The sequence below is a fragment of the Ovis canadensis genome, chromosome 21 (assembly GCF_042477335.2).
Source record: "Ovis canadensis isolate MfBH-ARS-UI-01 breed Bighorn chromosome 21, ARS-UI_OviCan_v2, whole genome shotgun sequence".
Classification (NCBI taxonomy): domain Eukaryota; kingdom Metazoa; phylum Chordata; class Mammalia; order Artiodactyla; family Bovidae; genus Ovis; species Ovis canadensis.
This window is the reverse complement of record NC_091265.1, coordinates 16,978,839-16,996,726: the sequence shown is the minus strand read 5'-3', so window position 1 is coordinate 16,996,726 and position 17,888 is coordinate 16,978,839.

Sequence of the window (17,888 nt, the reverse complement as noted above, 5' to 3'; positions counted from 1 at the left end):
ATCATTATTTATCTCTGGTTTTCAAATTTCAAAGGATGAAAAGGAGAAGAAGAGTGAACTTGGGTAGCTGGGATTGATCAGTAAAAATAAGAAAAGGCTTAACTTGTTTTCCACTTGCAGAGGGTATCGCCAAAGGCAGCTTGGAGAGCGGGTCAGAGGAAAGCAGCAGAGGAAACAGGCTGGAGCTCTGGCTGGACCAGGGCTGAGTCTGACAGATGTGCCTCTGGGACAGAAGGCTGATGGGCCAGCAGGCCATTCACAAGCATCCCAGGCAGTCTACATCCTCCAAATTCTCTCTCTCATACCCACCTGGACCTCACAGCCTCTTTTTCAGTATTTATTTATTAATTTATTTGGCTGCAGTTAGTCTTAGTTGTGGCATGTGGGATCTAGTTCTCTGACCAGGGATCAAACCCAGGGCCCCTACACTGAGAACTCAGAGTCTTAGCCAATGCACCACCAGGGAAGTCCCCTTGCTATCATTATTCAGGGGTTCTAAAAACATTAACTTTTTAAAACATAAGAAAAATATAGTAATTTAATAAAAGCACATGTTACCCTTATTTAGATTAAATACATATGAATATTTCAGCATATTTAGCCCCCTAAATATGATCACAATTATGATACAAATCATAAAGAAACATTTGAAGACTTTTATATCCAAGGAGCGGTGGCTGTGCGGGTGCAGGAGGGCCTTGAGGAGCTATCCCATGTTGAAGGTCAGAAGGGGTGGCAGTGAGGAGATACCCCTCATCAAAGGTAAGGAGCAGCGGCTGCACTTTGCTGGAGCAGCCATGAAGAGATACCCCACGCCCAAGGTAAGAGAAACCCAAGTAAGATGGTAGGTGTTGAAAGAGGGCATCAGAGGGCAGACACACTAAAACCATAATCACAGAAAACTAGTCAATCTAATCACACTAGGACAACAGCCTTGTCTAACTCAATGAAACTAAGCCATGCCCTCAGGGCAACCCAAGATGGGCAGGAATGGTGGAGAGGTCTGACAGAATGTGGTCCACTGGAGAAGGGAATGGCAAAACACGGCAGTGTTCTTGCCTTGAGAACCCCATGAACAGTATGAAAAGACAAAATGATAGGACACTGAAAGAGGAACTCCTCAGGTCAGTAGGTGCTACTGGAGATCAATGGAGAAATAACTCCAGAAAGAATGAAGAGATGGAGCCAAAGCAAAAACAATACCCAGCAGTGGATGTGACTGGTGATAGAAGCAAGGTCCGATGCTGTAAAGAGTAATATTGCATAGGAACCTGGAATGTCAGGTCCATGAATCAAGGCAAATTGGAAGTGGTCAAACAAGAGATGGCAAGAGTGAACATCAACATTCTAGGAATCAGCAAACTAAAATGGACTGGAATGGGTGAATTTAACTCAGATGACCATTATATCTACTACTGTGGGCAGGAATCCCTTAGAAGAAATGGGGTAGCCATCATGGTCAACAAAAGAGTCCGAAATGCAGTACTTGGATGCAGTCTCAAAAACGACAGAATGATCTCTATTCGTTTCCAAGGCAAACCATTCAATATCACGGAAATCCAAGTCTATGCCCCAACGAGTAATGCTGAAGAAGCTGAAGTTGAATGGTTCTATGAAGACCTGAAGACCTTTTAGAACTAACACCCAAAAAAGATGTCATTTTCATTATAGGGGACTGGAATGCAAAAGTAGGAAGTCAAGAAATACCTGGAGGAACAGGCAAATTTGGCCTTGGAATGCGGAATGAAGCAGGGCAAAGACTAGTAGAGTTTTGCCAGGAAAATGCCCTGGTCATAGTAAACACCCTCTTCCAACAACACAAGAGAAGACTCTACACATGGACATCACCAGATGGTCAACACCGAAATCAGACTGATTACACTCTTTGCAGCCAAAGATGGAGAAGCTCTATACAGTCAATAAAAACAAGACCAGGAGCTGACTGTGGCTCAGATCATGAACTCCTTATTACCAAATTAGACTCAAATTGAAGAAAGTAGGGAAAACTGATAGACCATTCAGGTATGACCTAAATCAAATCCCTTATGATTATACAGTGGAAGTGAGAAATAGATTTAAGGGCCTAGATCTGATAGACAGAGTGCCTGATGAACTATGGAATAAAGTTCGTGACATTGTACAGGAGACAGGGATCCAGACCATCCCCATGGAAAAGAAATGCAAAAAAGCAAAATGGCTGTCTAGGGAGGCCTTACAAATAGCTGTGAATAGAAGAGAGGTGAAAAACAAAGGAGAAAAGGAAAGATATAAGCATCTGAATGCAGAGTTCCAAAGAATAACAAGAAGAGATAAGAAAGCCTTCCTCAGCAATCAATGCAAAGAAATAGAGGAAAAGAACAGAATGGGAAAGACTGGAGATCTCTTCAAGAAAATTAGAGATACTGAGGAAACATTTCACGCAAAGATGGGCTCGATAAAGGACAGAAATGGTATGGACCTAACAGAAGCAGAAGATATTAAGAAGAGGTGGCAAGAATATACAGAAGAACTGTACAAAAAAGATCTTCATAACCTGGATAATCACGATGGTGTGATCACTAATCTAGAGCCAGACATCCTGGAATGTGAAGTCAAGTGGGCCTCAGAAAGCATCACTATGAACAAAGCTAGTGGAGGTAATGGCATTCCAGTTGAGCTATTTCAAATCCTGAAAGATGATGCTGTGAAAGTGCTGCACTCAATATGCCAGCAAATTTGGAAAACTCAGCAGTGGCCACAGGACTGGAAAAGGTCAGTTTTCACTCCAGTCCCAAAGAAAGGCAATGCCAAAGAATGCTCAAACTACCACACAATTGCACTCATCTCACATGCTAGTAAAGTAATGCTCAAAATTCTCCAGGCCAGGCTTCAGCAATACGTGAACCGTGAACTTCCTGATGTTCAAGCTGGTTTTAGAAAAGGCAGAGGAACCAGAGATCAAATTGCCAACATCCGCTGGATCATGGAAAAAGCAAGACAGTTCCAGAAAAAACATCTATTTCTGCTTTATTGACTATGCCAAAGCCTTTGACTGTGTAGATCACAATAAACTGTGGACAATTCTGAGAGAGATGGGAATACCAGACCACGTAACCTGCCTCTTGAGAAACCTATATGCAGGTAAGGATGCAACAGTTAAAACTGGACATGGAACAACAGACTGGTTCCAAATAGGAAAAGGAGAACGTCAAGGCTGTATATTGTCACCCTGCTTATTTAACTCATATGCAGAGTACATCATGAAAAATGCTGGACTGGAAGAAACACACGCTGGAATCCAGATTCTGGGAGAAATATCAATAACCTCAGATATGCAGATGACACCACCCTTATGGCAGAAAATGAGGTGAGGTGAGGTGAGGTGAAGTCACTCAGTCATGTCTGACTCTTTGCAACCCTGTGGACTATAACCTACTAGGCTTCTCCGTCCATGGGATTCTCCAGGCAAGAATACAGGAGTGGATTGCCATTTCCTTCTCCAGGGGATCTTTCCGACCCAGGGATTGAACCCGGGTCTCCCACATTGGAGGCAGACACTTTAACCTCTGAGCTACCAGGGAAGTGAAGAGGAACTAAAAAGCCCCTTGATGAAAGTGAAAGAGGAGAGTGAAAAAGTTGACCTAAAGCTCAACATGCAGAAAACTAAGATCATGGCATCTGGTCCCATCACTTCATGGGTAATAGATGCGGAAACAGTGGAAACAGTGTCAGACTTTATTTTTGGGAGCTCCAAAATCACTGCAGATGGTGACTGCAGCCATGAAATTAAAAGATGCTTACTCCTTGGAGAAAAGTTATGACCAACCTAGACAGTATATTCAAAAGCAGAGACATTACTTTGCAGACTAAGGTCCATCTAGTCAAGGCTATGGTTTTCCTGTGGTCATGTATGGATGTGAGAGTTGAACTGTGAAGAAGGCTGAGTGCCAAAGAATTGATGCTTTTGAACTGTGGTGTTGGAGAAGACTCTTGAGAGTCCCTTGGACTGCAAGGAGATCCAAACAATCCATTCTGAAGGAGATCAGCCCTGGGATTTTTCTGGAAGGAATGATGCTGAAGCTGAAACTCCAGTACTTTGGCCACCTCATGTGAAGAGTTGACTCATTGGAAAAGACTCTGATGCTGGGAGGGATTGGGGGCAGGAGGAGAAGGGGACGACAGAGGATGAGATGGCTGGATGGCATCACGGACTCGATGAACGTGAGTCTGAGCGAACTCTGGGAGTTGGTGATGGACAGGGAGGCCTGGCGTGCTGCGATTCATGGGGTCGCAAAGAGTCGGACACGACTGAGCGACTGAACTAAACTGATGTACAATTCTATTTTCCTTCCTCGTTTCCATTGTTTTGAAGTTGGTCTGTATCCTCCTGTGCCTATTTTATGTTTATCTACATTGGGCTACAGTTCAAGTGGTTGCAAAAGAGTTGGCCAAGACTTAGCAACAACAAAATAATATATGTAGGTAACTATTTTTTTACGTTCAGTATCATTTCCTATGTTTAAAACTTTTCATAAAAGCCATAATCCGTTGTATATATTAAATTGTTTTTTATTTATTTTTAGCTGCAAGGGTACTTTGTTGCTGTGTGTGGACTTCTCTGGTTGCGGCAAGCAGGGGCCACTCTTTAGCTGCAGTGTGAGGTCTGTCTCTTCTCGAGAAGAGGTGGCTTCCCTTGCGGCAGAGCAGAGGCTCCAGGGCGCACAGGCTTCCGTAGCTGCCGCACACAGGTTCAGGGGCTGCAGCGCACAGGCTCGGTTGCCCTGCGGCATGTGGAATCTTCCCAGATCCGGCATAGAACCCATGTCTCTTGCATTGGGAGGTGGATTCTTAACCACTGGACCACCAGGGAAGCCCTCCACACCTAGTTTTTTGTGCTTCCTTTTTTCATTCACTATGATTTTAAGATTTATCTATGTTGCTAAATATAAATGTAGTTTATTCATTTTAACTGATAATATGATTACATTATATGAAAAAACCACAATTTATTTTGCTACTTCCCTGCTGAGGAGCAATTAGACTCTTTCTAATTTTTTACATCACGCTGTTTCAATGAACAACCTTCTATTCCCCCTCATGCCTACATGAGTTTCTCTAGATCTACCAGTAACTCAAGTAGTGGGGTTAAAAGGTATATACATGTTAAATTTCATAGATATTCTACCCTTCAATGTCATTTGAATTAACCATTTTCTTCAATATGGTTTGAACTTTTGTGCTTTTTTAAGACATCCTTTTCTACACTTAATGTTCTGGAAAGAGTCACGTCTCTTTTTTTCCACCTGTTTACAAATAGGCCTTTTATCCACTTGGTATTTATTTTTGTGTATGTTGTGAAGTAGGGATCTAATGTTGTACCTCTCCATTCGAATGGCTGGTTATCTAGAGCCATCCTTTGAAGGGTCCATGTCTTCTTCTTTGACTCATACTCCACCCTGTTGCTATACCCATTCTTCTACATGTGATTCTGTGTGTGGATAGGGCTGAGCATCAGCTCTCTGCTCTGCCCGCTCTGTCTATTTTGGCAGGAATACTACATTTTCAGGTTAAGATAGCTTCATAATAAGTCTTTATAGTTACAGAGCAAGTAATTTCTAAATGCTTCAAAAATCTCTTGACTCTTCTAACTGCCTTTTAAGGAAAAAAAAAAAAAACTTAACTAGGTGATTGAAGGCTGACAACTTAGAGGAATAACGTGTTTGATGGAACAGGCTTACCTAAAAACTTTTCAGCACCTTTTGTCACTGAGCAGAAAGCACATTTGGATAGAATCTCATCATCACACACCTTCAGACAAGGAGAGGAGTCAAGGTGTCTGACTGGTGTGGCCTAGGCTGGCAAAGAGCTGAGGCAGGCCCTCCCGGATGATGAGGGGAGGAGAATGGCACACAGGGGCAGTGGCTCCATCTAGCATCTCCATGGCTTGCTGCAAGGAGCCCCCATTTACAGAGTCTCTAAGCCCCAGTTTTGTAATATGTAAGGTGGATATAACAATACCACTCATTCAGAGTTGTATTCTAGAAGATAGAGATAATGCGTCTAACACCCTGCCTGGCATACATGAAAGGAGATGCTTAATGAAGAGTAGCTTCACTTTTTATAATTATTAATTACCATCAGTTTATCCACCACCCATTCAGCAATACTGACAACCCTCAACTTCCTAGAATATATTTTCAAGCATCAGTTCAGGGTGCATTTTACCACTGTGGCAGACATCTCCAAAGAAAGTTGCTCAGTCATGTCCGACTCTTTGCAGCTTCAAGGACTGTAGTCCGCCAGGCTCCTCTGACCATGGATTTCTCAGTCAAGAACACTGGAGTATGTACCAAGGGATCTTCCCGACCCAGGGAATCGAACCTGAGCCTCCTGCATTGCCATCTGAGCCACTGAGGAAGACACCCTGTCCTAATCGTGCAAAGATTCTTCTCCCACCAAGAGGTGAAGTCAGCTTCCCTTTACCTTGAATCTGGGCTGGTGATGACACTTGCCTTGACCAGCAGAATATGGTGGAAGTGATGACACTGGGCCAGTGCTGGGCCTTTCCCTTAAGACTTTCAAAGGTCTGGCACTCTACTCTCATGCTCTTGGAAGCCAGTAGCCACGTTGTAAGGCAGTCCAGACTGCCTTCCTGGAGGATGAGCCTGTGTGGAGAGACAGACTGCCGGGAGAACGGAGGTACCCGACTGACTGTCAGCACACCCCGACCCCAGACATGAGAGACAGGGGCCTTCGTGGACCTACAAGCAGCACATCTGCCAGCTGAATGCATTTGCTGGGTGACCCCGTGTGGGGCTGGAGAACTGCCCAGTCAGCCCACAGAACTGAGGAAAATAAGAAATCTCAATTGTTTTAAGTAAGTTTTAGGGTGCTTTGTTACCCAGCAGTTTGTTGTTGTTGTTCAGTGGCTCAGTTGTGTCCAACTCTGCAGTCCCATGGACTACAGCATGCCAGTGTGCCCCGTCCTCCACCGTCTCCCAGAGTTTGCTCAAACTCATGTCCGTTGAGTCAGTAATGCAGCAATAGATGACAAATAATTGTAGACACAACAGCTTAAATACGATGGTTATATTCCCCCAATACTAGCAGGAAAGCCTGCTTAATCCATAAACGTGATACATTTGCACTGAGAAATAATAGAAAATTGGACAGATGATTCCAGAATACCGAAAAAATCCAAGGGGGCCCTGGGTATTGACATGCAGATGAAGATAAGAATTCCCCATCAGAATCAGACAAAATAGAAAAGGACTCACTGTCTATCTGAATTCCTATTCTTTCTCCAGGGGCAATCTGTTTTTTAAAAAGGAAAGAAGAGAGAAAGAATCATTAACAAAAACAACAAAAATAACTTCAGTTCCAATCACTCTTCAAATTTAGGCAGAATGACTTTCACAGCCTCAGTCAAGTTTGTCAAAAAGTAATTTTCGACCTAATTTACTTTCACAAGATTCAGAGCTTTTCGGAGGCTGGAGGAAAAATCCCTTTCTGACAAGGGTGAGAATGCAACTAGCTTGCATCCAAGGTTCCCCTCCTTCTGGCTACTTTGTGGGTGTCAGAGGCACCAAGGACAGGCCCCGCTGAACCCAGTAGGTGCCCTGCTCCTAGGCTGCCTGGAGAAACCCTCCGTGGCAGGACTGGGAATCTACTTTTGATTCCCTGCCATGGTTGGTCTGTTAGCCTCATAGTCACGATAGATTAGAACCAGAAATCCTGGTTTCTTGGGGGCTGTTACATAGCTAAGAATATGAAGAAACTTGATGTGGTTTCTTGTTTACACAGGGGTCAAATAGAGGTGGCAGAAGCTGAAAACCAATTTTGACTTCAGCTTTACTAACTAATTTACAACAATACAGGCAGATAAAAATCTTCCCAGAAAAAGAAAGCAGGCAGGTAAATTACTGTGGCTTTCTAAGTGATCTGTCATTTTTTACTTATCTCCCCTCTCTGTCTTTTTTTCTTTTTAAAAGCTGCTCCTTTGCTTCATTATTTCTGGATATAAATGAAAGACTTTTTGTTAGTAAATGGCCCTGAGTGAATGACACCATTTCCCAGCACGATATCTCTGTGTTTGGTGTCCCCTCCCCATACTTGTACACCCCAACCTTTTCCTTTGTTTCCCAAATCCAATTGCAGGCTGTCATGAAGCATTAGTGATTTTTAATTACAGAGTCTAATTACCGTGATAGAAATGGTCATGCAGAGAATAAGTCGGGCATACATCAACACTCTCCAACCATTCCACTGGGCTTCTTTCCGTGCCTTCCTGGACTCCCTTATTTTCCATCAAGAAGATGGCTGAATCCCCTTGCAACTTCTGGAATTAAGATGCATAAATTATGGGTCCATACAGTCAAAGCTATGGTTTTTCCTGTAGTCATGTATGAATGTGAGAGTTGGACCATAAAGAAGGCTGAGTGTCGTAGAACTGATGCTTTCAAAGCGTGGTGTTGGAGAAGACTCTTGAGAGTCCCTTGGACTGTGAGGAGATCAAACCAATCCTAAAGTTAGGATTACAGTCCTAACTGTAATCAATCCCAAATATTCGTTGGAAGGACTGATGCTGAAGCTGAAGCTCCAATACTTTGGCCACCTGATGTGAAGACCCAACTCATTGAAAGAGACCCTGATGCTGGGAAAGATTGAAAGCAGGAAGAGAAGGGGGTGACAGAAGATGGGATGGTTGGATGGCATCACTGACTCAATGGGTATGAGCGTGAGCAAACTCTGGGAGATGGTGAAGGACAGGCAAGCCTGGTGTGCTGCAGTCCATGGGGTCTCAAAGAGTTGGACGGGACTGAGCGACTGAACAACAGCAAACTACGGGTAGTTTGACATAACAGAGAAGGAATGATCTTGGCAGCCTCTAAACTCAACCTGACCTTGGGAAGACTTGCTAAGTCTCAGGTTGGTTTTGCCACAGAAAGAAACAAGGGGAGAGAATAACAGAGTTGAGAGGGCAGAATGGGCCCCCTGAACTGCCTTTGGTCATCACCTGTCACAGACTGGGCTGGACACTTTATCCATGTATTTTTCACATCGATTGCACAATAGATCTCTGAGTTAGGTGGCTCTATCCCCATGTTGCTGCTGCTGCTGCTGCTGCTGCTGCTGAGTCACGTCAGTCTTGTCCGACCCTGTGCGACCCCATAGATGGCAGCCCAACAGGCTCCTCTGTCCCTGGGATTCTCCATGCAAGAACACTGGAGTGGGTTGCCATTTCCTTCTCCAATGCATGAAAGTGAAAAGTGAAAGTGAAGTTGCTCAGTCGTGTCTGACTCTTAGCGACCCCATGGACTGTAGCCTACCAGGCTCCCCCGTCCATGGGATTCTCTGGGCAAGAGTACTGGAGTGGGGTGCCATTTTGCGCCTCCACCTGGAATCTCCCCTCTCTAGCCATCTGGTCTTCTCCTCTTTCTCCTCTGGGATCACTCAGTCATCACCTCAGAGCGCTTTTCCCTGACCTCCCTCCCCTGGGCTCCAAACTCTCACAGCAGCCAGCCAGTGGCTAAGGCTATTACAGCTGCTATTCTATTCTGTATGCTAATCATTTGTTTACTTTCTAATCAACCTCAACTAGATCCCTGGAAGGAAGAATTTGATCTTATTCATCTCTGAGGTTCTCAAACTTAGCAACATGCCTGGCACAAGGTCTATGCTTAGTAAATGGTTGTGGAATGAGCTGAATAAATTACCCCCCTCCCTTCCCACACACGCTCCATGGTAAAGAATCTGCCTGCCAATGCAGGAGACACAGGTTTGATCCCCGAGTTGGGAAGATCCGCTGGAGGAAGAAATAGCAACCCACTCCAGTGTTCTTGCAGGGAACAGAGGGGACTGGTGGGCTGCAGCCCATGGGGTTGCAAAGCATTGGGCAGGATTGAGTACGCGGGCACTAGACTCTTGGGGGGGAGCGGCATGGAGCTTCTGCAGGTCCTTTCGATTTCCAAAGTCTTATCACAATAGCTTCTGTTTAAGTCTTTTGATTAAGGAGTCGGAGTATGCAGAGCATTGTGTCTGAAAAAAGGAGAGAGAGAAAAACTCATTACCCAAGTTTAAATTGATGTTAAAGGTCCCAGGGAATTTTCTGGCACACTCGGAAGAGAGGCATCCAGTGATACGCTACAGATAAGAACCAGGGTTTGTCTTGCTGTCTGTGTAGAGTGAATTAGCTGCTTGTGTAGAAATCAGAGCAAGCCCATCCCTTTCCAACCCATCTGTACCCCCGGGGGTCACTAGGACCAGGGGAACACAGCACCTCCTGCTGCCTTCCTTCAGAATACCGAGATTTCAGAACATGTTGAAAAATATCCAAGCTGAAAATTGAATCTCATCTTGTTTTGAGCAGAATTGTGTCTCTAATTTTCATGCAGACTGAGAGGCCTCACGAAATGTGGGACCTTAGTTTCCTGACCAGGATTCAAACCTGTGTCCTCCGCCTTGGAAGGCAGGTTCTTAGCCACTGGACCATCAGAGTTGGGAAGATCCCCTGGAGGAGGGAATGGCAACCCACTCCAGTATTCTTGCCTGAAGAATCCCATGGACAGAGGACCCTGGCAGGCTGTAGCCCATGGAGTCGCAAAGAGTAGGACACGACTGAGCTACAAAGCACAGCACAGTGTCTCTAATGGATGCATGTACAAGGCACGGCTGAGGCCCTTTCCAGTCCACCTGAAACTGTCACAGCATTGTTAATTAGCTACACTCCAGTACAAAATAAAAAGTTTAATTAAAAAAAAAAAACAATAAAGGCAGCAGGATAACTAAAAAAGTAAAATTAATGATAATAAAGCACACAAAAAAAACAGCACAACCATATGACATCTGGAAAAGGCAAAGCAATGGAGATGATAAAAAGATCAAAGGTTTCCAGTGTTAGGGAGAGGGAAGGAGGACTAAGTGGAGCACAGAGGGTTTTCAAGGCAACAGAGGAAACAAGTCCATAAGATACTGTAATGATGGATATATGTCATTATGCATTTGTCCAGACCCACGGAATGTACAATACTGAGTGATCTCTAATGTAAGCCATGGACTTTGAGTAATATTGATGTCTCAATGCAGGTTCATATATTATAATGAATGTGTCATTCTAGCAGGGGATGTTGATAACAGGGGATGCTAGGTATGTACTGGGGCAGGTGATACATGGGAAATCACTGTGTCTTTTACTCAATTTTGCTGTGAACCTAAAACTGCTCTGAAAATAAAATCTATTAGAAGAGCAAAAAAAATAATATTGTGTTCCTACCTCCACCCCCTACTCCCTACCCCAGAATTCATATGTTGAAAACCTAACCTCTACTAGCCCCAGAATGTGACAGTATTTGGAGATTCTTCAAAGAACCATTTGAGTAAAAATGTGGACCTATGAGAGGACCACGATCCAACATGGCCGGTGTTCTTATAAGAAGAGATTTGGATGTTACAGAATCAACCCTGATGCTCACCACTTACAAAACCAACACTCACAAAAGGCAGAAAGGAAAGGTGCTTTCAATCGGAATGCTGGCAATCTGGGGTGGATTCAGCATCCCCTAAAAGCCACATCTGAAGATTCTGCTCGCTGTGAAAGGTTTTGAAGGGGAATAGGGAAGTCATCTCAGTTAATGGGGGGGGGGGGGTCAGACTCATCACCATTCCCCACTGTGTGCAGGCTTGTGTGCAGGCTTGTTGATTCCTTGTCATCTTCATCTAGATGTTATCTTGCTCACAGTTTGGTCACACAATTTGCTAGGGAGAAGCTAGGAAAGAAAGGGAAAGAAGGGGAAGCTAGGAAAGAAATCTAGTCATCTGTTGATTACTTATTTTTCATTTCTATGTCCCTGATCTTACAGAAAGAACCGACAAGTTAGGCAAGGTATTGTGAGATTAAAAGATTTGAAATGTGCACTTGGGCCAGAAAAGAGGAGAGCATGGGGGTGCCTGGTTTAAAAGTTGGTTACAGTATAGCTTTGAGAAAGTGACAGGAAAGGGGGCCCCCTGCCAAAGCTGATTTCCGGCACATGCAAAGAAAGGACAACATGAAGACACAGAAAAAGACGGCAATCTATAAGCCAATGAAAGATACCTCAGAGGAAATCAACTCTGCTGACACCTCAGTCTCAGGCTTCCAAGGTTCAAATGGTGAGAAAATAAATTTCCCTTCTTTAAGCCACTCCGCCTGTGGTATTTTGTTATGGCTGTCCTTGCAAACTAAGGCATCCCCAAAAGGGAAAACCAAAGGTGCATACTGAGTCACTCAGTTGTGTCTGACTGTTCGGGACTCCACAGACTGTGGCCTACCAGGCTCCTCTGAACATGGGATTTTTCCAGGCAAGAATACTAGAGCGGGTTGCCATTTCTTACTCCAGGGGATCTTTCTAACCTGGAGATCAAACCCGCATCTTCTGCATCTCCTTTATTGGCAGGCAGATTCTTTACCACTGCGCCACCTGGGAAGCCCCCAAAGCTGAACAAACAACTTCAGTTTTCAAGCCCTGACAAGATGTTTTTAGTGGCCAAGTGATAGATGGTCCAAATGAGTCTGTTTCCTACACCAAGAAGGTGTGGGAAAGGAGCTTAGGGAGACTGGCAGAACCCTGCATGGTAGGATAATGTTCTACTTCTGTCACGGCCAGTGAAACATCAGTTAATAGTCCAAGAACGAACCAGAATTTTATTCAAGGCAAACCAAGGATTATAACCAGGGAGACAGGAAGCTCCAAGGACTGTTCCACCCACTAGAGGTCAAAGCACAGTCTTAATACGTGTTCTTTTTCCTTTTTTTAATATTTATTCTCTATTTTTTGGTTAGGCTGAGTCTTAGTTGCTGCACGTAGTCTCTCTGTTGCAGCACGAGGCTCCGGAGCACGTGTAGTTGAAGTTGGGTGGCTTAGTTGCCCCACTGCGCATGGGATCTCAGCCCCTAGACCGCGATCGACTCAGTATTTCTGCACTGGAAGGTGGACTCTTAACTACTGGACCACCAAGGAAGCCCCTCACACACCTCCTTGAGAGAAAGGGTTATACATCAGAATAACATACTGACAATTTGCATAGCCCAGACCTGCACGTACCAGGCACACAGTGGGTCACTGTGACCCCCTACAGCAGGGTTCCCCAACCTCTGGGCCTCGGACCAGCACCTCCTATCAGATCAGCAGCAGAATTAGATTAGAAATAAGGGGCACAGGACTTCCCTGGTGGCTCAGTGGCAAAGAATCCGCCTGACAATGCAGGAGAGTGGGTTCCATCCCTGGTCCGAAATGATCCTGCTTGCTGGGGAGCAAGTAAGCCTTGTGCCTCGACTCTTGAACCTGTGCCCTCGGGCCCAGGAGCCACAACACTGAGCCCAAAGTGCACACAGCAGCAAAGACCCAGCGAATAAAATAATAATTTAAAACAAAGAAATAAAGTGCACAATAAATATAATGCGCTTGAATCATCCCCAACCATCCCCCACCCCAGCCAGTCTACGGAAAAACTGTCTTCCATGAAACAGATCCCTGGTGCTAAAAAGGTTGGGCCTTACAGGATTGAGAAAAGAGTGCTATCGCCTAAGAAATTAGCATGCTGGCACCAGGATAAAATTGCTCTTGCCAGTCAAGCAGGCATTCCTGTGTCCTCTAAAATGTCTGGTTAAGTGAACACAGGTGCAGGATGCACACCAAAGAGGGATAGTGGTCCAAACGAGCAGAGAGAGAATTTATGTTTAAAGTTTTTCTAGTCCCACTTTCAAATTAGTTTTATTTCATCGAGGGGCAAGAGTACTTCAGTGGACCATGTTGCAAGTTAGAAACATGTTTCCTCAAGTGGATTTAGATTGTAATGTGTGTGTTTGTGTGTTGTTAGTGTGCCAGTGTGTCCAAGTGCCCTAATAGTTGTATCTAGGATCACTCAGGAAGCAACAGTTAGAATTGGACATGGAACAACAGACTGGTTCCAAATAGGAAAAGGAGTACGTCAAGGCTGTATATTGTCCCCCTGCTTATTTAAATTCTATGCAGAGTACATCATGAGAAACGCTGGACTGGAAGAAACACACGCTGGAATCAAGACTGCAGGGAGAAATATCAATAACCTCAGATATGCAGATGACACCACCTTTATGGCAGAAATGAAGAGGAACTAAAAAGCCTCTTGATGAACGTGAAAGAGGAGAGTGATAAAGTTGACCTAAAGCTCAACATGCAGAAAACTAAGATCATGGCATCTGGTCCCATCACTTCATGGGAAATAGATGGGAAACAGTGGAAACAGTGTCAGACTTTATTTTGGGGGGCTCCAAAATCACTGCAGATGGTGACTGCAGCCATGAAATTAAAAGACGCTTACTCCTTGGAAGAAAAGTTATGACCAACCTAGATAGCATATTCAAAAGCAGAGACATTACTTTGCCAACTAAGGTCCGTCTAGTCAAGGCTATGGTTTTTCCTGTGGTCATGTGTGGATGTGAGAGTTGGACTATGAAGAAGGCTGAGCACCGAAGAATTGATGCTTTTGAACTGGGGTGTTGGAGAAGACTCTTGAGAGTCCCTTGGACTGTAAGGAGATCCAACCAGTCCATTCTGAAGGAGATCAGCCCTGGGATTTCTTTGGAAGGACTGATGCTAAAGCTGAAACTCCAGTACTTTGGCCACTTCATGTGAAGAGCTGACTCATTGGAAAAGACTCTGATGCTGGGAGGGATTGGGGGCAGGAGGAGAAGTGGACGACAGAGGATGAGATGGCTGGATGGCATCACTGACTCGATGGACGTGAGTCTGAATGAACTCTGGGAGTTGGTGATGGACAGGGAGGCCTGGTGTGCTGCGATTCATGGGGTTGCAAAGAGTCGGACAGGACTAAGTGACTGAACTGAACTGAGGATCACTCAGAATGCTGAAGAGGCCCATGTGCACCTTGCCCCAGCTAAGAGACTTCAAAGGGGACTGCTGCTGCTGCTAAGTCGCTTCAGTCGTGTCCAACTCTGTGCGACCCCAGAAACGGCAGCCCACCAGGCTCCCCCGTCCCTGGGATTCTCCAGGCAAGAACACTGGAGTGGCTTGCCATTTCCTTCTCCAATGCATGAAAGTGAAAAGTGAAAGTGAAGTCGCTCAGTCGTGTCCAACTCTTAGCGACCCCATGGACTGCAGCCTACCATGCTCCTCCGTCCATGGGGTTTTCCAGGCAAGAGTACTGGAGTGGGTTGCCATTGCCTTCTCCTCAGTTCAGTCCAGTTGTGTCCGACTCTTTGCGACCCCATGAATCGCAGCACGCCAGGCCTCCCTGTCCATCACCAACTCCCAGAGTTCACTCAGACTCACATCCATCGAGTCAGTGATGCCATCCAGCCATCTGATCCTCTGTCATCCCCTTCTCCTCCTGCCCCCAGTCCCTCCCAGCATCAGAGTCTTTTCCAATGAGTCAACTCTTCGCATCAGGTGGCCAAAGTACTGGAGTTTCAGCTTTAGCATCATTCCTTCCAAAGAAATCCCAAGGTTGATCTCCTTCAGAATGGACTGGTTGGATCTCCTTGCAGTCCAAGGGACTCTCAAGAGTCTTCTCCAACACGGCAGTACAAAAGCATCAATTCTGAACTATTCTGTTAAGTTTGAGTTGTTGGTACAACTCAGAGATTTTATGAATGTTATTAATGGGATTTCTGTGTTCCCAGTGTTTAGGGCCAGAGAAATCTCTGTTAAAAAGAAACAACAGGAGCTTCATTGATGGTCTAGTGGTTAAGAATCTGCCCTCCAGTTCACGGGACACAGGTTCAGTCCCTGGTTGGGGAACTAAGATCCCACATGTCTCACAGCATGGACAAAAAAAAGCCAACAGGCCCATAATAAATGGCTCTTTGACCCTGAGGGGTAAGATGGGGAGGGAGGTGGGAAGGGGGTTCAGGATGGGGAACAGTTGTACACCCATGGCTGATTCATGTCAATGTATGGCAAAACCACTACAATATTGTAATTAGCCTCCAACTAAAATAAATAAATTAAAAACAATTTTAAAAATTAAAAATTCATGATACACACACAAAAATAAAGTGCCACCCAACTTGCTAGTAAAAAAAAATAGTGATAATAATAAAGTAATTATTGATACGAGTAAAAAAACAAAAGAAGGAGTCTCTTGTGTTTAAGGGCCCAAGTCAGCCAACCAAACCAAGACATAATACCCAACCTAACCTCAGCTACAATCTTCCCTTGAAACGTAACCTTTAACCAGTCTACTTGGAATTATCCCAGTTAGCACCAAATAGGCCCCTTCCATTCCCCTTCAGAGGGCAATTCTGCCTAAAACAATGCATTTGGGGCTAATAATTTCCCTTTTCTGCCCCTTTCCACCTTTAGAAAACTTTTATTTTCTACCACCCATTGGAGCTCCTTCTTATTGCTAGGTGGGATGTTGCCTGGTTCATGAGTTGCTGAATAAAACCAATTCAATCTTCAAATTTCCTCAGTTGAACTTTTGTTATTTAACACCCCCAAGGGTGAGGAGCAGAATTCCCACTGAAAGGTGATGGTCTGGTACACTCTGAGCTTCAAGGGAAAATGTCTCCTCCCGAGGACAGCGATCCTGCCTGGGAACTGGGTGTGCCCCTGGGGTTCCCCTACGAAGGTGAGCTCTGCTCGAGCTTCACCATTGACGTCAAGGACAGACACGTGGAGGGTTATCCTGGGGCCCCTTCCCCTCACCGACCCCCGTCTCCTTTCATTATCTTTCCCTCCAGTTACTCCGGCTCTTTGGCGAAGCCTGATACACCCATTCATTGGCTCTTGGGTGATGATGTTGTAGAAAGGGAAGGGTTTGGACAGCAAAGGGCATGTGAACACTGCCCACTTGTACTCCTCAGTGATGCCCCACACAGGGGCAGCATCCTATGGGAGGCTTATACCCTGGGTAAACCAAGAGCGAGGTGACCCACCTCAGAGCTAGGACGTGGTGAGCACAGGTGGCGCTGGTAGTGTTCAGTCCTTAAGTCGCGTCTGACTCTTTGAGACCCCGTGGGCTGCAGCACCCCAGGCCTCCCTGTCCCTCGCTCTCTTCCTGGGGTTTGCTCATGCTCATGTCTATTGAATCTGTGATGCCATCCTCCTCTGCCGCCATCTTCTCCTTCAGGAGGACAGGTGAGCAACATGGAAACGATAATCCCGGTGACTCGGGGGACTTCAGGGGAGGATCTTGATTTTGGGGTTATAAGTATGGGTTGCAGGTGTGAGAGAAAAAGAGAATTGTCCTAACAAGCCTTTTCAAAAGTTGGCTGAAACTCCCTCCTAGCCCTCACTCCCTGAATGGAAAGAGCTAGATTTAAGGTGACTTGTTTCTCCTGGATGTCTGGTAGTCTACTGCCTGGAAGTTTTCAGAACAGCTCTGTTCAGGAGAGGATGGAGGCCCCAGAAGCACATTGCTCCCCAGGACTTGTGCGTAAACCCTCACTCAGTCACAGGTGGCCAATGGGGTCCACCAGGTGCCCTTCTCTGAGGCCTGTCTGGACTCACAAATGCAAGATCCAGCAACAGCATCCACTCCACAGACACCCAGCCATCTCCACAGCCCTGATCCTGACCATCCGGGAATTAGCAAAGATTTGTGCTGGCTTCCACTGTCCCCCTATTCTTTCTTTCCTCTTTCTATTGCTGTAAAACTGGGTAATCTTGTGTAATGCTGGTCCTCAATAAACCATATACTTTATGTCTTCCATTTTTAGGGAAAAGAGGCAAAGCACAGGTAAACAAGTTAAGATCAGAAATTTATTATTTTAATAATTTTTTCAGGGCACAAAAGAGGGCAGAAATAATACCTTACTTTACAAAGCCTGTGCTTAACAGAATGCTTTCATATCTGTTAGCTCATGGTCTTCACGGTCTTCCAAGGTTAGATGTCTCCATGTAACAATTAAGGAAACTGGGGTTCAGAGA